The sequence below is a fragment of the Salvelinus alpinus genome, chromosome 31, assembly GCF_045679555.1.
Source record: "Salvelinus alpinus chromosome 31, SLU_Salpinus.1, whole genome shotgun sequence".
In the NCBI taxonomy this organism is placed as follows: domain Eukaryota; kingdom Metazoa; phylum Chordata; class Actinopteri; order Salmoniformes; family Salmonidae; genus Salvelinus; species Salvelinus alpinus.
The window spans coordinates 24,290,298-24,304,618 of NC_092116.1; positions in this window are offsets into that span (position 1 = coordinate 24,290,298).

Sequence of the window (14,321 nt, forward strand, 5' to 3'; positions counted from 1 at the left end):
CTGCCAGCTGGGATAACTGTGCCAGCGTGCCCAGTGCACGCACGCACGCCCCCCCCCCCCCCCCCCCCCACCTTTGCCCTGACTCTGTCCAATCAGCATTCCGCCACTCCCTCACAGCGGAATTGAGAGGGAGAGTGGATAAGAGGGGGATAAGAGGGGAACAGGAGGAAGGGTGAAGAGGGGAAGGGGGGGGAGCAGGAGAGGAAAATTCCACTGGGATATTGTCTGCTCCAGTGGCATTATACACACACTAGTCTCGCGTTGCCATACCTCCAAAATCACGCAGTTGTCACGCCTCCCTTGGAGGTCTGGAAATTGTTGAATGGTCCCCTGGCTGCCAGCGACAAGATTTTGATTGGATGTCACATTTCAAGAACACTCCGCCCACATGCCGTACGCAAATTTCCCTTTCGTAGGATAGCCGGAGGCAAAGTCATTAATATTCATGAGTTACGTTAGGTGACTGGTTAAGACTTCTTGGGTGTGTGCCGTCACACAGCTGTGCTGCAGAGTCATCTGTTTGTCTTGCTTGCCACCCAGCATGACTTTGGAAACCCAGCTTTAAATCAAATCAAACTTTATTGGTCACATACACATGGCTAGCAGATGTTATTGTGTGTAGCAAAATGCTTGTGCTTCTAGTTCCGACAGTTAATTATTAAATTAAATAAAAAGCCTCACCAGCTAGCTACCAATCTATTTTAGTTTCACTGTCCAATCATTCAAAAACAAATCCACTAATTGTTATTTTTTACTATTCCACAAACTGTCTGTTGCTTGATATGACCAAGTTATCCCAAATGTATCAAATAATAGGATATCCATGATTAGTTGGCTAGTAACGTTAGCGGCTACTGCCTGTAGTGATCTAGCTAGCTAAATTTCAGTAATCATCCTCCTAAATGTGATGGTCAGTGGATAAACTAACTATGAGTTTAATATATTTGTCTGAAAGCGAACTAGTTGGCAGTTATTGTTGCTCGTGGTGTTATCATGTCTAACCAGTTGGCTATTGTAGCCTGTGTCCATGAGCTCCCAAGTCTTGTCATTTGGTGTCCACGATTAGCTAACTGTTAGCTAGCTAGTTGGTTACTGCATGGCCATGGCATGCTAGCTAGCTACATTTCAGTCTGTAGCTATCCTTCTAATTGCAGTGGTCACTGGATAAACTTGCTATAAGTTGAAACATATTTTGGTGAAAACAACCTAGTAGCCAGTTGTTGCTACCCATGGTGGAATCATATCTAACCAGCTGGCTCCTGAAGCCTATATGTGACATGACTATGTGGCCATGAGCTCCTAAGTCTAGACGCAGTCTACCTAACGTTAGCTAGCTAGCCTCGCTAGCTGCACTGATTTATAAGAAAACTGCTGAGGTGACTCAAACCCTGGAGCTAGCTAGCAAGCCTTCCTCTGCGACAATGTTAATGGGTTATGGGATTATTAGATATGTCTTTGAATTTTTAGATAACTGTCATTGAAGTTGGTGGTTTCTTAAACAATAAGGCCCGAGAAGGTGTGGTATATGGCCAATATACCACAGCTCTTAGCCGTGGTATATTGGCCATATACCAAAAAGGTGCGAGGTGCCTTATTGCCATTAAAAACTGGTTACCAATGTAATTAGAGCAGTAAAGACACATGTTTTTTCATACCGGCTGTCATCCAATCAGCATTCAGGGCTTGAACTACTCAGTTTATAATACTGGTTTTAGATCCAAAGCTAGAAAAATGGTCAGCCATTGTTTTGGTAAGGACGTGAAGTTACGCACCCAAGAAAGCTCAACCAATCACCCATTGCCTTACACCTTGCCCAAACCGGCTGTGCGCCTGTGCCATCGTGCGCTATCGTGTATACATTTATTTTGCCCCCCCACACCAAACGCGATCACAACACGCAGGTTAAAATATCAAAACAAACTCTGAACCAATGACATTAATTTGGGGACAGGTCGAAAAGCATTAAACATGTATGGTAATTTAGCTAGTTAGCTTGCACTTGCTAGCTAACGTTAATTTGTCCTATTTAGCTAGCTTGCTGTTGCTAGCTAATTTGTCCTGGGATATAAACATTGAGTTGTTATTTTACCTGAAATGCACAAGGATCTCTACTCCGACAATTAATCCACACATAAAACGGCCAACCGAATCGTTTCTAGTCATCTCTCCTCCTTCCAGGCTTTTTCATCTTTTAAATTATATGGTGATCGCATCTAAACTTTCATTGTATTACCATGACTACCGGAAAAACAGTTCGTCTTTCTATCACCCACGTGGGTATAACCAATGAGGAGATGGCACGTGGGTACCTGCTTCTATAAACCAATGAGGAGATGGCACGTGGGTACCTGCTTCTATAAACCAATGAGGAGATAGGAGAGGCAGGACTTGCAGCGCAATCTGCGTCAGAAATAGGAACAACATATATTTTAGCCCTTGGTGTCGCAGAGCTCGTTGGCGCCACAAGCAGTGTGGGTGCAATAATTGAATAGCATGGATTTCTAAATTTATTTTGCGACGCTCGCGCACGCGACGTGTCCGGTCTGGTCAGCATTTTACGTCAGATCGCGTCATCCCTACACAACGCTCGTTCCTCAACAGAAAACATAGTTCTAATGTTTTATATCACTTCACTCTCGTATAACTATTATTACACACAAAGGAAACAATAATTTTATACTTTACAATTCACAAAAATATAAAACAGAGTGGTAGTTAGGGCCTGCTAAAAGTTTGTGCAACAACGTCAGTCGGGCCGCCATGACTTTATCAACTGCTTAGCCAACTTGTAGCTAGTTTACTAACGGTAACATAGCTAGCTACTGACAAATAAACAGTTTGCTTAGCTTGCCCTGAAGTTGTAGACATGTTGCCCCAAATTTATGAGGGACTGTTATCAGAAATCAGTCCGTAGATCAGCATGTTTCTCCATGATCGTTACTAACTTTGGGTTCAGACTGGAGGCTACTGACTAGCAGCAGAACAAGCAGCGCTAGCTTCTTCAAAACTCATTCATTGTGATAACATAATGTTGCTAAAGTAGCTTGCTAGCTAACTTATGGAGGAAGCATTTGGTGTTTAGCATTGAGTGTGTGCACTAGGTTAGCTTACTATTAATTTCAAATGAAGTGACTGGCTTAGAGCTATGTTAGCAAGCTAATGGACAAATGTAAGATAGTTGTCGTGCACATTGCCAAACTCCAGAAATACTGCCCCGTCAAGCACCAAACTTCTGCGTTAGATATAAAATTCATAAATTGTGTGACTAGGACTTCCTCAGCAAAATAAAACTACTTCACAATCAAATACGAATGTATTTATTGATATAGCCAGCTTTGTTGACCATTTCTCCCCTATTGCTGCGGCTTCACCTCGAAATAACAGAGAAATTCGTTCTAAAAACATTCTAAAATGTTTTGTCACAACTGCTTGTTTTGACAGTTTTTGTCCTCACGCACTGTTGCTCCTACAGCACTAACCTCAAGTGCGTTCAGTTCACTTGAACGTTGACTACGTTGCGTATCGGTTTGTACTGAACGACACATTTCCCCAAAACGTTCTTGTACGTTTGCTCCCGTTTGGTGGGTGTGGCTTGAAGCAACGAGTGACGTACAGTATTTAAAGGGCAGTGGCCATGCTGACAGCGTTCCCCAACTCACAACATGACCATTTTTTAAAACTGGGTCGTCACTAGTTACCACAGCCACAAAGTCATAAACCCCGCCTATTTAAAAAATGTCTCTTCTTAAAATCAAAGTAATTAAATCAGATGTTAAACCTAACCCCTAACATTAACCCTAACTTTAACCACACTGCGAACCTTATTCTTAATCCTAACCTTAAATGAAGACCAAAAAGCAACAACAACAAAAAACATACATTTTTATGATATAGCCAATTTTGACTTTGTGGCTGTGGTAACTAGTGAAAACAAAGGAAAAACTCTTCAACCAATAAAGACAATCATAACCAATGACAAGCATGCATTCTTTTGATAACGCACTGAACAAGTTCATGCACATTTAACCAATAGGCCGTGCAAATACAACTCCGACGTAATGATTCTCATACACAACAATGTGAAACATAACTATTTTCCTAGGAACCCTGCCATGTACAGTATGAACTGCCCCCTGATCTAGGATCAGTTTTGCCTTTTGGATCGCAATGAATAAGATCACATGGATACAGTTTTTCCTAGCCACCGTGCTTCTACACCTGCATTGCTTGCTGTTTGGGGTTTTAGGCTGGGTTTCTGTACAGCACTTTGAGATATCAGCTGATGTAAGAAGGGCTATATAAATACATTTGATTTAATTTGATACAGGGGGAATGATCCTAGACCAGCACTCCAACTCTGAGACTCTATGGCCCCAGATTACTACATGTGAATCTTGTGAACCATCATCCCTATTACCATTGTGCTCACAGACAGTTCAGTAGGAAGAAGCTGGTGTGAACTCTGGGATATTTAACCTAGTTATTATCTCCTAATGTCGGGCCCATGGGGACCCCTCACTACCCTCACTCCTCAGCTTACACCCTGTCGTGTGTGCCACAAAAGAGCAACAATCACACCCTTTGCATTAGAGAGGAAATCCTACAATCTTAGAAAAAATATGCTATCTAGAACCTAAAAGGGTACTTTGGCTGTCCCCATAGGAGAACCCTTTGAAGAACCCTTTTTGGTTCCAGGTAGAACTATTTTGGGTTCCATGTAGAGCCCTACATGGAACGCAAAATAATTCTGCCTGGATCCAATGTTGTTCTCCTATGGGGACAGCTTTTTCTAAGAGTGTAGAACCTCTCCATAGAACATAGAACATGTTCCACAGCTCTCTCCTCACACTGTCATGTCCCAGATCCCCTTACAGAGTTGATATTTGCATCACATTTGGAGTCCTAATTGTTTCAAAACCCCACCCTCCACTTCTACATCTTTCTATCTAATAACTCCTTCCACCCTCCACTTCTACATCTTTCTATCTAATAACTCCTTCCACCCTCCACTTCTACATCTTTCTATCTAATAACTCCTTCCATCCCTCCACTACTACATCTTTCTATCTAATAACTCCTTCCACCCCTCCACTTCTACATCTTTCTATCTAATAACTCCTTCCATCCCTCCACTACTACATCTTTCTATCTAATAACTCCTTCCACCCCTCCACTTCTACATCTTTCTATCTAATAACTCCTTCCACCCCTCCACTTCTACATCTTTCTATCTAATAACTCCTTCCACCCTCCACTTCTACATCTTTCTATCTAATAACTCCTTCCACCCTCCACTTCTACATCTTTCTATCTAATAACTCCTTCCACCCCTCCACTTCTACATCTTTCTATCTAATAACTCCTTCCACCCTCCACTTCTACATCTTTCTATCTAATAACTCCTTCCACCCTCCACTTCTACATCTTTCTATCTAATAACTCCTTCCACCCTCCACTTCTACATCTTTCTATCTAATAACTCCTTCCACCCTCCACTTCTACATCTTTCTATCTAATAACTCCTCCCACCCTCCACTTCTACATCTTTCTATCTAATAACTCCTTCCACCCTCCACTACTACATCTTTCTATCTAATAACTCCTTCCACCCCTCCACTTCTACATCTTTCTATCTAATAACTCCTTCCACCCTCCACTACTACATCTTTCTATCTAATAACTCCTTCCACCCTCCACTTCTACATCTTTCTATCTAATAACTCCTTCCACCCTCCACTTCTACATCTTTCTATCTAATAACTCCTTCCACCCTCCACTTCTACATCTTTCTATCTAATAACTCCTTCCACCCTCCACTTCTACATCTTTCTATCAAATAACTCCTTCCACCCTCCACTTCTACATCTTTCTATCTAATAACTCCTTCCACCCTCCACTACTACATCTTTCTATCTAATAACTCCTTCCACCCTCCACTTCTACATCTTTCTATGTAATAACTCCTTCCACCCTCCACTTCTACATCTTTCTATCTAATAACTCCTTCCACCCTCCACTTCTACATCTTTCTATCTAATAACTCCTTCCACCCTCCACTTCTACATCTTTCTATCTAATAACTCCTTCCACCCTCCACTTCTACATCTTTCTATCTAATAACTCCTTCCACCCTCCACTTCTACATCTTTCTATCTAATAACTCCTTCCACCCTCCATTTCTACATCTTTCTATCTAATAACTCCTTCCACCCTCCACTTCTACATATTTCTATCTCATAACTCCTTCCATCCCTCCACTTCTCAATCTCTCCAACCCACCCTGTCCCTCCACCAATCCACCTGCACCCCTCCATCCTCCTTCTCTCCATCCTTAGGGCCAGGTTTAGGGTACTTCAAATGTGTTATTACCATAGACTACTTATTAGTGGTGTAACCCTAAACCTGCAGTCAGTCAGTCAGTCAGTCAGTCAGTCTGTCTGTCTGTCCGTCCATCTTTCATCTAGAAAATTGAAGAGAAGTGAGAGGAGAGACTAAGGCCTAGATTGAACCAGCGATAGCGAACACCCGCATAGCTGTCAAATCGGTAAGCAGCTGCTCTTGATCATTGTCACAAAGACATACCCGTCCCACTCGAGTTAGAAGTTTAGAACAAGAAGGTGTTGACTATATACACAGGCTGCCAGTTGGGGAACCCTGGTGTAGACTATATATAAATAATGATGCTCACATTGAACATCATGAAACAAAATAAGAAGGGTTTCTATCAGCCTAATGGAGGTGTAGATACCAGTACCACATTCCAGTGTTCTTAATGGAGGTGTAGATTACATCTCACAATCCAGTGTTTCTAATGGAGGTGTAGATTACATCTCACAATCCAGTGTTCCAACTTGTAAACAAGGCTGCTGTAGTCAATGAATGCTATTCATTGACTACAGCTCAGCGTTCAACACCAGAGTGCCCTCGAAGCTCATCAATAAGCTAAGGTCCCTGGGATTAAACACCTCCCTCTGCAACTGGATCCTGGACTTCCTGACGGGCCGTCCCCAGATGGTAAGGGTAGGTAACAACACATCCGCCACGCTGATTCTCAACACAGGGGCCCCTCAGGGGTGCGTGCTCAGTCCTCTCCTGTACTCCTTGTTCACTCATGACTGCACGGCCAGGCATGACTCCAACATCATCATTACATTTGCCGATGACACAACAGTGGTAGGCCTGATCCCCGACAACAACGAGACAGCCTATAGGGAGGAGGTTAGAGACCTGGCCGTGTGGTGCCAGGACAACAACCTCTGCCTTAACGTGATCAAGGCAAAGGAGTTGATTGTGGACTACAGGAAAAGGAGGACCGAGCACACCCTCATTCTCATTGACGGGGCTGCAGCGGAGCAGGTTGAGAGCTTCAAGTTCCTTGGTGTCCACATCACCAACAAACTAACATGGTCCAAACACACCAAGACAGTTGTGAAGAGGGCACGACAAAACCTATTCCCCCTCAGGAGACTGAAAAGATTTGAGGGTCCTCAGATCCTCAAAAGGTTCTACAGCTGCACCATCGAGAGCATCCTGACTTGTTGCATCACTGCCTGGTATGGCTACTGCTCGGCATCCGACCGCAAGGCACTACAGAGGGTAGTGCGTACGGCCCAGTACATCACTGGGGCCAAGCTTCCTGCCATCCAGGACCTCTATACCAGGCGGTGTCAGAGGAAGGCCCTAAAAATTGCCAAAGACTCCAGCCACCCTAGTCATAGACTGTTCTCTCTGCTGCCGCACGGCAAGCGGTACCGGAGCGCCAAGTCTAGGTCCAAGAGGCTTCTAAATAGCTTCTACCCCCAAGCCATAAGACTCCTGAACATATAGTCAAATGGCTACCCAGACTATTTGCAGTGCCCCCCCCCCCTCCCCCTCTTTACACCACTGCTACTCTCTGTTGTCATCTATGCATAGTCATTTTAATAACACCCCTGCACATTAACTCTGTATCGGTACCCCCTTGTATATAGTCTCGCTATTGTTATTTCACTGCGGCTCTTTAATTACTTGTTACTTTTATCTCTTATTCTTATCTGTATTTTTTTTAAAACTGCATTGTTGGTTAGGGGCTCGTAAGTAAGCATTTCACAGTTGTTGTATTTGGCGCATGTGACTAATACAATTTGATTTGATTTGCATGGGATTTCTGTTAATGCTACTCCATGCAGCCAATGGCAATGTCCGCTTTAGGTGCAATGGCAGTAGCCGCTTGTGGATTTGACAGCTGTAACACAGTTCTACCTCAAAACATCAGCTATGCAGATGTCAGCTAAAGCGGATCTGATTGAATCGGGCCCTAATGTGTGTGTATAGTATGTGTGTGTGTGTGTGTGTGTGTGTGTGTGTGTGTGTGTGTGTGTGTGTGTGTGTGTGTGTGTGTGTGTGTGTGTGTGTGTGTGTGTGTGTGTGTGTGTGTGTGTGTGTATACGTATACATATATGTGTGTGTGTGTGTTTGTGCGCATAGTATGTGTGTGTAAACACTATATCATCTTACTATTTATAAACTGTACAGTTGGATGTATGGAGAGAAGTAAATCATTTGAGAGTATATCCTGATAATAGATATATGTACATGAGCCCCACTGAGGGGAGAACGGCTCATAACAATAAAACCATTCCACTTGTTCCGCTCCAGCCTTTACCACGAGCCTGTCATCCCAAATGAAGGTGCCACCAACCTCCTGTGACAGCAGCATAGCACAATGTCTACCCTATTGCGGCGCCTTCATGGTTATCCACCCACAGTTTGGTATCCACCCACAGTACATGTGAATACTAATGGAAACCAACAGTGCATTAGAAACAAATTAACCTTATTTGTAGCCTATAGCGCATTTCATCCACAGGCCGCAGCTCGAAGTGAAAACTGTTCTTAACTGTGTGTGTGTGTGTGTGTGTGTGTGTGTGTGTGTGTGCGTGTGCGTGTGCGTGTGCGTGTGCGCGCGTGTGCGTGTGCGTGTGCGCGTGTGTGTGTGCGTGTGCGTGCGTGTGCGTGTGCGTGCACATACATGTCTGTGTGTGAGTTAACAGTACATGTTACTGGACCTGCCACCTTGTAAACTGATGAGATCCTCACCTAAGATATTAATTGAGTGTATCTCTATATGAGTCTGTAGAGTCTGTGTTGTTATGGCCAGCGGTCAGAGACTGTAGAGTCTGTGTTGTTATGGCCAGCGGTAGGAGACTGTAGAGTCTGTGTTGCTATGGCTGAAGAGTCTATGTGCTATGGCCAGAGGTCAGAGCATTCTTAAATGAAGCTCCACTAAGTGAATCGTAAAAGGTTAAACGTTTTCCCAGTCTTAACAACCCCAGGTACACCCCGAACACCCTCTATAGGCCCCACATGTCAGACAAGGTCCTTGATTGTGTGGATCTGTGTCTCTGTGTCTGTGTGTGTGTGTGTGTGAGTATCAGTGTTTCCTGTGTGGTCTGGCCCAATTAAATCCTCAAACGGAATACTGAATGGCTGTTGCTAATTGCAGGCAGAAAACAAGAGTCTCGTCCCCACAAATACTCTCCAACTTTACCCCCAACCCCCCCTTTCAACACCTACCGTCCCTCACTTTCCAATCCCCCTGTCCCACCCCCCCAAAACACCCATTGATCAAATCAAATTGTATTTGTCACATGAGCTATATACAATATACAATATACGGGTGCAGACTTAACCGTGAAATGCTTGCTTACAAGCCCGTCCCAAAGATGCAGACATTCAGGGAGTATCAGTACCAGATCAATGTGGAGCTATATACAGGGAGTACCAGTACCAGATCAATGTGGAGCTATATACAGGGAGTACCAGTACCAGATCAATGTGGAGCTATATACAGGGAGTACCAGTACCAGATCAATGTGAAGCTATATACAGGGAGTACCAGTACCAGATCAATGTGGAGTTATATACAGGGAGTACCAGTACCAGATCAATGTGGAGCTATATACAGGGAGTACCAGTACCAGATCAATGTGGAGCTATATACAGGGAGTACCAGTACCAGATCAATGTGGAGCTATATACAGGGAGTACCAGTACCAGATCAATGTGAAGCTATATACAGGGAGTACCAGTACCAGATCAATGTGGAGCTATATACAGGGAGTACCAGTACCAGATCAATGTGAAGCTATATACAGGGAGTACCAGTACCAGATCAATGTGGAGTCATATACAGGGAGTACCAGTACCAGATCAATGTGGAGCTATATACAGGGAGTACCAGTACCAGATCAATGTGGAGCTATATACAGGGAGTACCAGTACCAGATCAATGTGGAGCTATATACAGGGAGTACCAGTACCAAATCAATGTGGAGCTATATACAGGGAGTACCAGTACCAGATCAATGTGGAGCTATATACAGGGAGTACCAGTACCAGATCAATGCAGAGCTATATACAGGGAGTACCAGTACCAGATCAATGTGGAGCTATAGACAGGGAGTACCAGTACCAGATCAATGTGGAGCTATATACAGGGAGTACCAGTACCTGATCAATGTGCAGAGGTATGAGATATTTGAGGTAGATATGTAAATGAAGGCAGGGTAAAGTGACTAGGCATCCAGATAGATAATAATAAGGTATTTGAGGTAGATATGTACATGAAGGCAGGGTAAAGTGACTAGGCATCAGGATAGATAATAATAAGGTATTTGAGGTAGATATGTACATGAAGGCAGGGTAAAGTGACTAGGCATCAGGATAGATAATAATAAGGTATTTGAGGTAGATATGTACATGAAGGCAGGGTAAAGTGACTAGGTTAGGGGAGGACTCTGTGTGTGTGTGTATTAGCCGCACCATGGTAGAGGTGGTTGGGTTTAGATTCAGGATTGTGGGATTGTGGGAGGGTACTATCTGTCTGTCTTTCCCCAGTGAGGGGCTACCATCTGGGGTCTTGTTTCTAGAGCAGGTGGGGTCAGCGGGCCCTGGTGGATCAGCCCCTTCTAACCCCACCTGTCAAACATGGACACCATTTGTTGTTACTAGAAATAAAACCTAATCTACTGGTTATCCCAACCAGACACCAGTGCCATGCATTTAGAGAGTATAACACTACAGCATTCTATGGCAGCCATGTTAGCTCACATTAATATTACATGGGGAATATTTAAATAATGCTATCTAACTGTATGTTTAGAATTAGAACAAAATAAAACATTCAAAAAAAATGGCCCAACTCTCTAAATCAGGGGTTCTTACACTTTTTCATCTCAAGACCCAAATGACCTACCTCTCACATGCCCAGACCCACTTTGGGTCCCGACCCATAGTTTCTGAAACCCTGCTCTAACTATATGGCCCCAGCCATCTTAGAAGAATGTACCTTCTCATGTAGTTTCCTTTCCTCTGTCGCAAAATAAAGCCTTTACCTTCACTACCTCTTTCTGTTCAAAGATACGTATCTCTCTCTGTCATTCTTCCTCTCTTTCTTTCACTCGTTCTCCATCTCCCTCTCAAGACAGGTGTGTGTGTGTGTGTACGTGTGTGTGTATGTGTGTGTGGGTGGGTGGGAGTGTGATCTCGTCATTGCATGTTGACAAATATTCACAGCCATTTGTTGTTCCCTCTAAATCAACCCAACACCTCAGCAGAGAGGATACCATAGGCTATATAGAGAGGCTATATATTCCAAAGCTTTGGATTTCTATTAAACTGCCCACTTGTCCTTAACACGTGGTGTTGTGTTATTTAACAGTGTTATACAGCAGATAGATACCTTTAGATGTGTGGGTGGGTTGTTGTGTTTTAAATAAAGGTAGACACAGAGAGAATTGGATAGAGCTTGACCTGGAGAGAGAAAGAGAAGGAGAGAGACAGAGTGAAAGAGAGAGCGAGAGAGAGAAAGAGTGAGAGAGAGAGAAAGAGAGAGGGACAGAGTGAGGGAATTTATGTCACAAAGGCATTGATAAGAGCTCCACCCCCCCGCCCACACACACACACACACGCACACGCACACACACACACCCACTGTCCTTATCTCTGTGCTTTGTTTAGTTTTGATGGGGAGAGGGGGTTATTTGGTTCCTGTCTGGGTGAGGGAGAGCATAACACACACACACACACCCACACTGATTTTCTTGTCAAAGAAAAAGGGACCGACATTTGACTACCCAAAGTAGCTGGGTAGGTACTGTAGCTACAGGACTTTTCAGACAAATACTGACCAACAGCAACACTGACTCATGGAACCCCTGACTAATGGAACCGCTGACTCATGAAACCCCTGACTCATGGAACCCCTGACTCATGGAACCCCTGACTCATGGAACCCCTGACTCATGGAACCCCTGACTCATGGAACTTTCTGACTAATGGAACCTCTGACTAATGGAACCCCTGACTAATGGAACCCCTGACTCATGGAACCCCTGACTAATGGAACCCCTGACTAATGCAACCCCTGACTCATGGAACCCCTGACTCATGGAATCCCTGACTCATGGAACTTTCTGACTAATGGAACCCCTGACTCATGAAACCCCTGATTAATGGAACCCCTGACTCATGGAACTTTCTGACTAATGGAACCCCTGACTAATGGAACCCCTGACTCATGAAACCCCTGACTCATGGAACTTTCTGACTCATGGAACCCCTGACTAATGGAACCCCTGACTAATGGAACCCCTTACATACAGTGTGCTAGTATTGCAAACCATAATGACAAGGAAAACCTTGTAACCCTTTGATAACCTCTATATACCCTGTTATAACCTCTATATAATTATTTATAACATGTTATAACCTATAAGTACCAGTTTGTGCTATATGGTAATTGTGCCATTGTATTGTTGTGTATCGACCACCTCGTTTTCCATTTGCATTAAACATTGAGTTCCAACATCGACCGTGTCCCTGAGGCATATATACCATTGTGCTTGGCTATACTGTTGTTTAGTAATGGCTCTGTCAAACCCAGTGTTAGGGCCAAGGTTGTGACGCAAATGTGTAAGCGTGTGTGTGTGTGCATGCGTGACCCAAAATCCACACCGTATTTTTCATGGTACTTTGATGGGAAAATCCAATCATATTGGTTTTTCATGGTTTCGACCCAACCCTGTGAATCTCTGTAATCTACCACATATTAACTGCTTGAGTAATATTGTCTCCCATTGAAATATGTAAAGTAATTACAATCAGCGCTGGTAGCCTACACTCTTAGAAAAAAAGGTGCCATCTAGAACCTCAAAGGGTTTTTTGGCTATCCCCATAGGAGGACCCTTTAAAGAACCATTTTTGTTCACAGGTAGAACCATTTTGGGTTCCATGAAGAACCCTTTCTATAGAGGGTTCTACATGGAACCCAAAAGGGTTCTACCTGGAACCAAAAAGGGTTCTCCTATAGCGATAACCTTTTCTCTAAGAGTGTATCGGTTAAAGAGCATTGGGCCAGTAACCAAAAGGTTGCTTGTTCGAATCTGCCAATGTGCCCTTGAGCAAGGCACTTATTAACCTTAATTGCTACTGTAAGTCGCTCTGGATAAGAGTGTCTGCTAAATGACTATAATGTAATGTATCCATCAAGTCCCTTTTCGCTTCAACATTTCAGAAACCATCCACCCATCAAGCCCCTTTAAGTTTCACCATTTCAGACAAGGTTTACAAACGTTTTTACCCAAATGTCAACTTAACGTTGATTCTTACAACCCACACAACATTCTACTGTGTTTGTATGTAAACACACTCTTAAACGTACTTACTATAATTGATATATATGGCTGTCTCACTTAGCTATCTTATCATAGCTATCTTAAAATGTAAATGTAAAATGTGAAGAAAGAAAGAAAATTATATATGCCAGTTTTGGTCAATTATGTTCCATGGATAGGCTAGAAGTGCTTGGGGGAAAATTCAGTGTCTGTTTGTGTGTTTGTACATTGCGATGTGTAATAACTCTCACGTTGTATTGGCGTTTTGTTTGTTTGTGCCCCTGTAAAACACACACATCTCACCACCCCACCTTTATTTTTCTTGTTTTCTTTTCTTTTTTTTGTCCTTGTAAATTTCCGTAACTCTAACACAAAAAGTGAGCTCTTTTAATATATAGAAAGAGCTTAACATTCTGACATGCACTTGTTGTTTCGTTTTTTAAAAATGTTTTCTTTTTAGCTAACAACACCTAACAAATGCAAAAATCTGAACAGAGAAAGTAAAAAAGAAATGTAAAAAAAAAGAACAAAAATAATAATAAAGAAACAATCAACAAAGAACTTCTGAAAGCGTCAGTCTGTAGTGCGGAGTTTCATTTTCTAACAATATGCATTTCTGCCATGTTAGTTACTTTCATCATTACTTCATCTCATAATATACTACTA